A 12,500-nucleotide genomic window follows, 5' to 3' on the forward strand; every position below is an offset into this window, starting at 1 on the left:
AGATACATGTAACTCCATATGGATCGAAGAAGGAGTCATTACTGGGCACATTGTGGGCACTGTGGAATAAGGATACCCAGACAGTTCCAGTAGTAGTAGGAGCAACGGGTCTTATAAAACAGAATTTACAATCAGACTTAGATATGTAACAGATACATGTAACTCCATATGGATCGAAGAAGGAGTCATTACTGGGCACATTGTGGGCACTGTGGAATAAGGATACCCAGACAGTTCCAGTAGTAGTAGGAGCAACAGGTCTTATAAAACAGAATTTGCAATCATACTTAGATATGTAACAGATACATGTAACTCCATATGGATCGAAGAAGGAGTCATTACTGGGCACATTGTGGGCACTGTGGAATAAGGATAGCCAGACAGTTCCAGTAGTAGTAGGAGCAACGGGTCTTATAAAAAAGAATTTACAATCATACTTAGATATGTAACAGATACATGTAACTCCATATGGATCGAAGGAGTCATTACTGGGCACATTGTGGGCACTGTGGAATAAGGATACCCAGACAGTTCCAGTAGTAGTAGAACACGGTCTTATAAAACAGAATTTACAATCAGACTTAGATATGTAACAGATACATGTAACTCCATATGGATCGAAGAAGGAGTCATTACTGGGCACATTGTGGGCACTGTGGAATAAGGATACCCAGACAGTTCCAGTAGTAGTAGGAGCAACGGGTCTTATAAAAAAGAATTTACAATCATACTTAGATATGTAACAGATACATGTAACTCCATATGGATCGAAGAAGGAGTCATTACTGGGCACATTGTGGGCACTGTGGAATAAGGATACCCAGACAGTTCCAGTAGTAGTAGGAGCAACGGGTCTTATAAAAAAGAATTTACAATCAGACTTAGATATGTAACAGATACATGTAACTCCATATAGATCGAAGAAGGAGTCATTACTGGGCACATTGCGGGTGCTGTGAAGAGCACTTTTGGCTAACATCAAAGATCGAAACAATACTAATTTAATCATACTTTGACATAGGAATAGGGCCATTCCAGTCATGGTGCTAAAAATCCAAAAGACTTGGAGAAATTAAAAAAGAGAAAAGGCCTTATTAAGAAAGGCATATGTAGTCTCCAAACTCTGGACCCAACCCATTTTAGAGTTATTAATGGTAGATCATGATTGTTAATATGATTGGCTTCTTCAAGAAAGTCACCAAGGCCCTGGATGAGGGAATGACAATGCACACCACCTGTCTTGACCTAGCCAAGGCAATTGACACAGTTCCCCACTAAGGTATTATAGATAAACTCTCCCAACTGGGAATTAACCCCTACATTAACAGATGGGTAGCCAACTGGCTCACTGACAGGACACATATTGTCAAAGTGGGTGTCTTCACCTCTAGCAAATGAACAGTCACTGGTGGCATACCACAGGGTTCTGTGCTGGGCCCCTTACTGATTAGAATTTATTTCTCAGAACTCCAGGCAAAATTAGATGGCTTGTGGCTGACCAAGTTTGCTGACGATTGCAAACTGAGAGCAATGATTGAGTCCCCCAATGATGTTAATATACTGCAGGCAGAGTTTACGCAGACAAATAATTGCTGTGAAAGCCACAGATTAGAGATAAATGCCAATATCAATGCATTATTATTCTGTTTGGGAAAGTTGACATCCTTGCTAATTACATTATGGACAGCACACCCCTAAGTGCAGACCCAGTGGTACATAATATGGGTACTCAGGTTGATAGTAATCTGAACTTTGACCATCACGTACCCACAATGTGGCACATCTTATGAGTAAAGGCATCTCATCCAGATCTAAGGATGTTATAATTCCATTATATTCGGCCATCATCAGATGAATATCAGAAATTATGCAGCTGAGTTTCCCACATTTGGGGAAATCACAGGGGTCAACCCAACCAAATGTCCAATGGAAGAGCCTCACCCTGGGGAAACCACCTTCTTGATCATGTTATCATGGCTACCAGGTTAGCAACAAAGACTTAATTGAAACCATCTCTTGCAAAAACAACTCTGGCAAATCTCTCTTCACCCATGAAATTGCCAAGACCTAGAACAACCTTCCTCCTGGCCTTAGACTTTTAAAATGTATATCCTCCTTTAAGACTCCTGAAATCATATCTCTACTCCAACCATTTATGCAACTGTAAAAAACCGCCATAAACCCACATATTACTACAGGGATACCTTTTAACTGCACAGGTGCGTGCTCTATCAGGGTCACTATACAAATGTATTATATGCTGTTCAGGTTCATAGGTTCATAGGTAGGTACTTGGCTATCGGCCCAAGGGCCTACGTAAGCCTAGCCAACAAGGTTCCCTGGCTTACGCCACCCAAGAAAGTTATTTTTCTGTGCCACTGTCGAGCAGAGACACAGAAGTGATCCCTGGGGTGTATTTCCTATTTCCCATCCACTCATCAAGATTTTTCTTGAAGAGTGCTAATGAAGAACTTTGTTTGACATAGATGGGTAGCCTGTTCCAGAATATGGGAAGTCTCTGGTACAGGAATCGATCCCTCCAGCATGTCCTGTTTATTGTGGTGACAAGGTTTAGGTCCCTAGAGCGTGTAGCTCGGAGGGATTGGGATTTCTTTAGGTGTAGCATGTCCACCAGCTCTGGGTTTGCTTTATATGTTAGACAGAGATCACCTCGGAGTAGGTGATATGCTACGGAGTAAAGCTGGAGTTTCTTGAGATGGTCAGTGTAGGGCATTTGTTTGAGGCCAGTAATCCTCTTTGTGAGGTACTTCTGTGGCCTTTCCAGCTGTTGCAGATGTCTTGTGAGGTACATTACAAAAGGGGCATTGTACTCTATAATGGGTCTAAGAGTGTATCTAGTAGAGGGGAACAATGACCTCTTTTTTCCTGGATGAGAACCCTTTTATGATGAGGTGTGCCACATAGAAGGACTTCCTGATTACTGTGGTGATGTGACTATCAAAGGAGAGACTACTGTCCACCTGGGTCCCAAGGTCTCTTATCACACATTTGGTATTAAGTAGATTGCTGTCTATGTGGTAGTTCATGGGTACAGAGTTTTTACCAAAGGGGATGACACTGCACTTTTTGGCATTGAGCTTGAGGCCATGGCTCTGACACCAGGCATCTGTCTCAACGAGGCCCTTCTGTAGGATGTCCACATCATTTGGGGACTTGACTATGGCTCCTAGTTTGCAGTCATCTGCAAAATTCAATAGCCAGAGGCCTTCTGTGTTAGCCTGTACTTCTGAGAAGTAGATACCAAACAGGAGAGGTCCCAGGACTGAACCCTGTAATACTCCATTTGTCACTGGTTTGAGGTCAGATTTGGAGTCTGCAACTTTTACAGTGTGGATTCTGTCAGTGAGCCAGTTGGCAACCCATCTTGTGACGTAGAGATTTATACATAGTTTAGTGAGTTTAGCTATAATTCCAGAATGGGGGATGGTGGTGAAAGCCTTGGCAAGGTCAAGATAGGCTGTGTGAACCACCTTACCCTCATCTACGGCTTTGGTGACTGCCTCAAAGAAGTCGATTAGGTTCAGGAGGCATGATCTGCCTTTCACAAACCTGAACTGGGTGGGATACAGAGTTTGGAAGTTGCCAATGTCTTTGTTTATGAGTTCCATGATGATACATTTTAGTCAAAATTTGTCTAATTCAAGTCGAAAAGTGTTTGTTTGCTGTTTAATTTAATTGTTTGGCTGCCCACTAAAGTGTGCTAGCGTGTACTACTGATTTATTGCCTTTTCTGCATTTAGCGCAGAGTTGCCACTAGAGCACCATCGGGCAGCGCCAGTTAAACAAGGTTAAACTATTTCTGGCTCCGTAAAGTCTGCTCTTCATTTTTTCCCTTAGAACTGCTCTAGTTGTAATCTAAACAGTCTATTCTCTATCTGTAAAGCTCAGCACTTGTTCCTAAAGCATTTTTTAGTCAGGTGAAGCACTTCTATATTATACAAAGTACTTCACTAGCTTAAAACCCCCTTGAGTACCCACTTCCCTATAGGTCCTTTCTGACTCAGTTACACAGCAAACTTTTTCATTTCTTCTAGCATGTCAAAGGGTCAGTTGCTGGCGTCCTCTCCTGCTCAGCTGGTGAATCTGGGAATATTGAGGCAATGTTACAATTGCCTCATGTACACAGACAACCCTCTCCTCCTCCCACAAAACACAAATACATGCGAGAGATGCAACTATATAGCCAAACTGGAGGCTGAGCTCTCTCAGCTCAGGACTGGCAAAACCAGACAGGAGGAGAAGGTAACCACACACACCATAAACCCAGTCTCACATAGAACTATCACAACTACAAATCAAACACATAAACACACAAAGATACTCGGAGGCACTGATCAAAAATCTACCAAAACAGCAGAGGCCTCCAAAGCAGACACCCAAACAACTGCCACCTCATGACATAACACAAGCAACACATAGATCACAAAGTCAGTGTGCAAATCAGTCACAGCCCTTAAGGCCAAACACAATGCCAGACACACTTGTCATAGGTGACTCCATAGTCAGACACACTGACGTCCCACTCACCAGACTGAACAAGGAGAGGGTCACAGTAAGCTGCCTGTCGGGCGCTAGAATCCGCCACATAACACAAGCACCCAGGTCACTCCACAGCAAGTACAAGTATGACTCAGTCATTGTCCATGCCGGTGTGAATGACCTCAGACGTACCTCCCTGGACTACATGAAAAGAGACATAAAGGAGCTCTCAGATTATGTAGCCCAGGCTGGTATGACCCTGACCTTGAGCAGTATCCTACCTTCACTAAGAATGATGCCACAATACAGAGACAAAATGATCAGTTTTAATAATTGGCTTAATTTCTGGTGTCATTCTAAGGGGATCCAATGTCTGTCTGCCTGGAATGACATGCTTGACAAGCCACGCTGCTTCACAAGGGACGGCTTGCACCTGTCACCCCTGGGTTTCCGGATATTGGCAAAGGCTCTTGCCACCCCCATAGTGCCTTTTTTAGACAAGGCTCAAATTCTAAACCCACCGCCCTAGAAAACAATAATGGAAAAAAACTAAGGGTAATGCTGCTCAATGCCAGAAGTCTAAATCTCAAGATGCACGCCCTCGAAGCCCTCCTCAGTATGGAGAACATCGATGTCTATGCTGTGACTGAAACCTGGTTCAAGGCTCCTGAGAGCACCCCGGCACTATCAGGTTTTACCTCATATCATGCATTCCGGCCCCAAAACCCGGACTGTACCACAAAAGGAGGGGGTGTATCCATATTCATCAAGGATACCCACACCTCCAGGCTGGTGGCAACTCACGAAGCATCAGAGACCATTCAGGTGCAATTAACCATAGGCAAAACTGCTCTACAGTTTGTAGCATGTTACAGGCCACCCTCTCAAACTCAGGAACCCCACACAGCCTTGCTGAAGACACTGGAGAGTATAAATGTCTCTCCAAACACCATCATATTGGGTGACTTCAACTACCCAAACATAGACTGGGAACATTACTCAAGCCCCAATACCCTAGCCCAAAGGTTCCTGGAGTTCATAAACTCAAATGCTATGGAACAACTTGTCACCATTCCCACAAGAGGTGAAAATATACTAGACCTGATCATCACACACATGGGGACAAAATGCTCCACACCGGAAGTATATCCCTCATTGGTGAGATCAGACCATAAACTAATCTCACTGGAGATCCACATCCCGCCGCCACCCCCAACAAAAGACCACAGTGAAGAACTTCTCAAAAGCCAACTTCACACTTCTTAAGACTGGTGTGGTATCCTTCAAGGCCCCTGAGCCATTGGAAACCACAACCCACGCTGCTGAATCCCTTACAAATGCTTTCTACGAGCACTTCCAGGATTGCATGGATCAAGCAATCCCAAATAAAATCAAGACCCTTTCCACCAAAGGCAAGCGCCCGATCTGGTGGACCCCAGCCATAAACAAAGTTTACAACAAGAGGAGAAAGCTACTACAAGATAGAGCAAAATCCCTAAAAGGGAAGACATCTCTGATCAATACTAGTAAAAAACTACGATCACTCATAAAATCATCCAAGGCCAACTTTGAGAGAAAAATCGCCAAGGACTCAAAAGACAATCATAAGGCCTTCTTTAGCTATGTTAGAAATCTGGGTGGAAACTCCCAGATATGCTCAGAATTAGTCCAAAATGATACAAAAATCACTGAACCCACAGACATTGCAAACATACTGGCAGACATGTTCAGTGAAAATCCCCCCCCCCCCCAAAAGGAGAAATATCTATCCCAGCAGAGTGTAGCCTCCCAATCATCTCAAATGCCCAGGTGAGAGCTGCTCTCTCTAAAGCTAAAAACACAGCATCAATGGGACCGGATGGTGTCCCCGGCTGTGTGCTACACGAGCTCAATGAGGAACTAAACCCACACATAAGGCTGCTGTTTAATCTTAGCCTTACCACAGGATACGTACCCAAAGAGTGGCATACAGCAACTGTGGTCCCACTCCACAAAGGCGGTGCTTCTATGGACCTTGGTAATTACCGCCCCATAAGCTTAACAAGCCTGGTTGCAAAGCTATGGAGAGGATCATAATGGAACTCATAAATAAAGACATAGGGGACCTACAGACATTGGATCCTACCCAATTCGGCTTTGTCAAGGGCAGATCATGCCTCTTGAACTTGGTCGACTTTTTTGAAACAGTCACCAAGGCCATTGATGAGGGTAAGGCAATTCACACAGCCTACCTTGACCTTGCAAAAGCTTTCGACACAATACCCCACTCGGGTATCATAGAAAAGCTCACCAGCTTAAATGTAAACCCATGTCACAATATGGGTTGCAAACTGGCTCAAGGACAGAACCCACAGGGTTAGAGTTGCTGGTGCCATGTCAGACTCCAAGCCAGTCACAAGCGGTGTCCCACAGGGCTCAGTCCTGGGCCCCCTCTTGTTTGGCATCTACTTTTCAGAAGTGCAGGCAAACATAGGAGGATTGTGGCTGACAACGTTTGCAGATGACTGCAAACTGGGCGCCATAGTTGAAAATCCATCAGACACAGATATCCTTCAGAGAGGTCTCATAGAAATGGATAACTGGTGCCAGAGCCATGGCCTTAAGCTAAACGCCAAAAATGTATAGTCATACCCTTTGGTAAAACAAGGTAACCCCAAGTTACCACATAGGTGGCAATCCATTAAGCACAGAAGAGGTTATCAGGGACCTGGGGACCCAAGTTGACAGTAACCTTTATTTTGACACTCACATTGCCAAAGTGGTTAGGAGGACCTTCTACATTGCTCACCTGATTATGAAGGGATTCACATCCAGATCAAGGGAGGTCATTGTTCCCCTGTACTCTTCACTTATCAGACCAATGATTGAGTACAATGCCCCATTCGGAATGTATCTTACCCGACACCTGCAGCAATTGGAAAGACCCCAAAAGTTCCTCACCAAAAGGATAAAGGGGCTCAAAAATATGCCATATGCTGCCTGACTGAAGAAACTCTAGCTCTATTCAGTCGCATACCGTCTGCTCAGAGGTGACCTGTGCCTGACATACAAGGCCATGTCCAACCCAGAATTAATGGACATGCTCCACCTCAAAAAATCCAAATCCACCAGAGCCACAAGAGCAAGAGACTTAAACCTCAATACGGATATAAATAGGACGTGCTGGAGGGACAGATTCATCACCCAGAGACTCCCTATGCTGTGGAACAGAATCCCGGTCCATGTGAGACAGAGCACCTCGCTGGCTCTGTTCAAGAGGAATCTTGACCAGTGGATGGGAGATTGTAGGTTTACCCCGGGGATCATCTCTGTATCACTGCTGGACAGAGACACGGCAAACTAATGGGTATAGTATTCTTCAACCTAAGGGGTAGTGAAAGCCACACAACTCTGGCTAGGCTTATAAATGCCCTAGGGCAGATAGCCTAGTATGAACCTATGAACCTATACGTTCCATGGCCTTGCAAACTAGGCTCATCAGGCTAATAGGTCGATAGTTCCCGGGATCAGTGGTGGCTCCCCCTTTGTGGAGTGGGATAACTGTTGCTGTGCGCCATTCAGTGGGCACAAAGCCTGATGTGAGGTTATTATTGAACATGGTGCTTAAGTGGGGAGCCAGTTCATTCCGAAGTTCGTGTAAAACGCAGCCTGGGATGTTGTCCGGTCCCATGGATGCTGTGTTTTTGGCTTTAGAGAGTGCAGCTTTTACCTGCATAGTTGTGATTACAGGGACTCTGCATTCGTCCTGTATAGATATGGGCCCTTTAGGGGGTGGGGGTGGGGGGTAAATTTAGCACTGAACCTATCTATATAACACCCATGTGACTGTCTGTCAGTCCGCACCATAAATATTGTACATATTTGTACAAATAGTCATCTGTTCATCCATCCACAAATGTGAAAGCTGTAAACTGTTATGTTCATTCTTTATAAAAATGTCCTCCTTTATCCAATAATGGAATACACATTGCTATTAACTGAAATATCTTTACACTGTGACATCCACCTATAAATTTTATATCTATGCTCTGACTTATTGCTTTATCACATCTCTATCTTATGTTAATGTAATTTGTAACTTTGTATCTTATGTTAATGTAATTTGTAACTTTGTATCTTAAGTTAATGTAATTTGTAACTTTGTATCTTATGTTAATGTAACTTGCATGCTTCTTCTTCTACTTTGTTTTGGAGCTTTTCTTCCCAGGACGCCACTGAAAATGGACACTTGCCCTCCAGTCAGACTATCCTGGATAACAAATGCTAAATAAATATTAAATAAATAAATAATAATTGAGTACAATTCTCCCTTTTGCATGTGTCCACCAGACACCTGCAACAATTGGTGAGACCAAAGAGGATTCTCACCAAGAAATTACAGGGTACATAAAGCAAGTCTTACACAGAAAGACTGAAAAGTCCTGTCACTGTATTCTGTCTTCTACAGGTTGCTGAGGGGTGACCTGTGCCATGATATTACACTGCAATTTCTGACCCGGCCCTGGTAGAAGTGCTACACATTCATAAATCAAACTGCACGAGGGTCACTTGCTTCAGAATTCTTAACCTAGCCTCTGACATGAACAGGACATGCTGGAGAGCTAGATACATCTCCCGGAGACTGCCACTTCTCTGGCACAAGCTTCCAGTTCACGTGAAACAGAGCCCCTCCATAACTCTCTTCAAACTGAACCTAGATCAATGGATGGGTGATTGCAAATTCACTCCTGGGCTGGCACCCATGTCCCTCCGGACAAAGGAAGTCAGCATTAATTGCCATCTTCCCTTACCTCTGCAAACTTCACTCACCTAACCACTGACAACTGTGCCAAGTCGAGATAAATATGGCTAGGCTTGTAAGGGCTCTAGGGCCGTTAGCCTAGTAACTGTCTATGAATGTATGAACCTATAAAGTTTAAACCATGATATTCACAGGCAGCATGTTTCATTTTTGATTCAAATGGCAAAATCACAGAAACGCTTTGCAGTACAGGGATTTCAACATCCAAACTGCAACTCACAGGGAATCAGTGATTTGGGTTTCAAAATCATTACATGCTGTCTCATCACACTATAGTGTAGAACACACATCATAGTCTGATGTGCATATATGGCCCCACTATGCAACATGCAATGCACAGCTCTGAAATAGTGTGTGTGTGTGTGTGTGTGTGTGTGTGTGTGTGTGTGTGTGTGTGTGTGTGTGTGTGTGTGTGTGTGTGTGTGTGTGTGTGTGTGTGTGTGCGTGTGTGTGTGTGTACATTGCTGCATGGCTACAGAATTACACACTGCAATTTCTATAGCTCCATAATGTCGGACACTAAAAACAGGTGTATCACCAAAACAGTGATTTGCAAACAGATATCTAATGTTATAACAGACTAATCTGTCATTGACATTGTTTGTATGTGTTATAAACAGGCAATTCACACTGCAGCACATTAAGGGAAACAGTTGTTATGTGAAGTGCTCACCATAACTTTGAGTCTAAGAGATGCCAGTGTGGTAGCAGGAATCACAGTGAGGATTTGTTTCCAGACTCTGTATGTAAGGTTAGTGCTTAGACATTCTCAGACCACTTCCTGGTTGCAGCACATTACAGAAGCAGGTCTCAAAGATATGAGATCAGATCAGTAAAGACTGCTTCCAGAAATCTGCAAATCTACCTCCATCTGTCACCTCTGTACACACACGCGCACGCACACATGCACGCGCACACACACACACACACACACACACACACACACACGCGCACGCGTGTGTGTGTGTGTGTGTGTGTGTGTGTGTGTGCATATGGATCCCTATCAGATGACAGAAACTTCATATGACTGAAACTCATTTGGCTGAGACCATAAGACTGAAATTTCAAAATACTGAAAAATCACTTGAATGAAACCCATAATACTGAAATATTTCAATGCTAAATTTCAACATACTGAATTGTAAAGTGGACGATATAAAACCAGAATAGGTGGGGGGACTATGCCACCCACACACCCCCATTGTGGGGGGCTGTGCCCCCACACCCCCACTATATATATATACTAACTCCATGATTGCAATACAGTGGGGAAAAGGGCATATACATATGTGTGTGTGTGTGTGTGTGTGTGTGTGTGTGTGTGTGTGTGTGTGTGTGTTTAAGTCTTGCCCATAAGGATGCATCCATGTAATAATGTGATTCTACTACAGGCAAGTTGTCTGCACACATATCTTCCATGGAGTAAATTTAAACACCAGTTCTTGTGTGACACAACAGGAGATAATGCAAATTGACAAAATGCTGTACAGAATTATTTTGTCATGGAAAAGAGGGATGGCTGTCCTATTAACAGAATATTGTCTTACAGAGCTAAGGTTATGCAAGGTGTCTCATATAACAGATATATCTGAATTTTTTTATACACTATGGCATCAAGAATTACATTATTTGAAATTAGATAAAGGTACAGTCTCTAGCAGTGCTTTGCTCACCCTAATGGGTGAAGGTCCCAGTATGATGTTGTTCATACAATTTTGGAAAAGGAGGCTCTTAAGCTGGAGTTACCGTCCCGATCATAATATTTAGTAAAGGTGTGCTAGATGGAGCAGCTTCCTGCCATGCACATGTCCTTGGTTTTCATAAGGGTTATAGGGGTAGGCACCACCTTTTTGGAGTGAGTATTGAGAAAGGACCCAATGGATTTCCCATGCTTGTCATAATAAAACGTGATGCACTTACAGAGTCACTTGGAGGCACATCATTAGGACATTTTTTTATTCTCTGCCTTTTGCAAAGGAAGTGAAAAGCTGCTTTTCTTTGCTTATCAGTGCTGTTCTGCAAAGGTGAAAACAGAGTTGCCTGCGGACATCCATGGTGTGTAGAAAATACCCTTTTGGATTAGATTTAGAAAGAAAGAACCCAGGATATTCTACTGACTCAGATTTTCATATGTGAATAACACAAAAATAAATAAAAGATTAGACAAAGAAAAGTGCTATCCATGTAGAAAAGTAGATAAAGCTGTTGAACTTGTATAGCTTGCGAACCAGCTACATGGCTGCAGTCAGCAATGGCTGTCCCTTGAACAGTGAGTCCTGTGGCATTAGGAAACTGGACAAGATCGAGTGTAACATGTGTGCTTCTATCCTGACTGCAACCGCCCCGTAGTACAGCCATGACAGGGTAACACTAAGTGGATCTTTGAAGAGTTAAGGCTACTTGAATGACAGCCTTCCAAATAAAAAAAAATAGCTCTGTAGGGATGGATGGCTTGAAAAGAGAAAGGGTCTAGAGAGAGGGACTGAGGATCTAAGCAGGCTCTTAATATGAAAAATATCACTTAAAAAGTCCTTACAGTCATGAGAGAAGTTAGAAAAAAGACAATCCTTGCAGTCATGGAAGTCAGAGATGGCAGAATAGTGAACCTTAATGGGAAAGGAACTCAAGCCAAAGTGCAGTAAAGAAGGTAAATATTCAAGAACCTCAGTTGCTTCACAGTGAAATAAAAGTGCTCCAACATTTAGTCAGTAAAAAAATGTACCTGTATACTATCACATACCCTTGAATAGATGGTTTCTGTGTGCCTTTAGAATTTGTACATCATCATCATCACAAAGACCAGGAGTCCAAGTTAACTGGAAGAGGCAGTTTGTAAGCCTTAGCATAGTTAGAGATCAATGTGGTACTTGCATGAAGTGTATTAGGGAGTTTTGCTGCAAGGAATTTCACAGTACAGACTGAAAACTGTAAGCCAGAAGATTCAGGAGCCAAGATTGGTGAGCCAATATGGAGCCAAAAAATTACATAAAGTAAAGACAGGTGAATTTTGGCCAAGAGAGAGGGAATTACACCTAATGATGAAAAATAAAAGTGGTTATGTGATCACAGGTATGTAAAGGCATCCCTGACATGGCTCAAGGTAATATGCAGAAGGGACAACTCCTTCCATTTGCTTTTCCAGTAGAAGCAGAGGTCTAGCCACAAAGCAGTAATGACAATCCATGAGGATTCATTTAGA

At 43.2% G+C, this 12,500-nt stretch overlaps 1 long non-coding RNA gene and 1 pseudogene across 1 annotated transcript in view; both read right to left on the reverse strand.

Annotated features, from left to right (window-relative positions):
* LOC122794674 overlaps positions 1-12,500 on the reverse strand; it is a 150,135-nt gene that overhangs the window by 22,682 nt on the left and 114,953 nt on the right. The window lies entirely within an intron of this gene.
* LOC122795111 lies at positions 1,841-1,992 on the reverse strand (annotated as a pseudogene).

This window comes from Protopterus annectens, chromosome 2.part1, assembly GCF_019279795.1.
Source record: "Protopterus annectens isolate FY-2018-M chromosome 2.part1, PAN1.0, whole genome shotgun sequence".
In the NCBI taxonomy this organism is placed as follows: Eukaryota; Metazoa; Chordata; order Ceratodontiformes; family Protopteridae; genus Protopterus; species Protopterus annectens.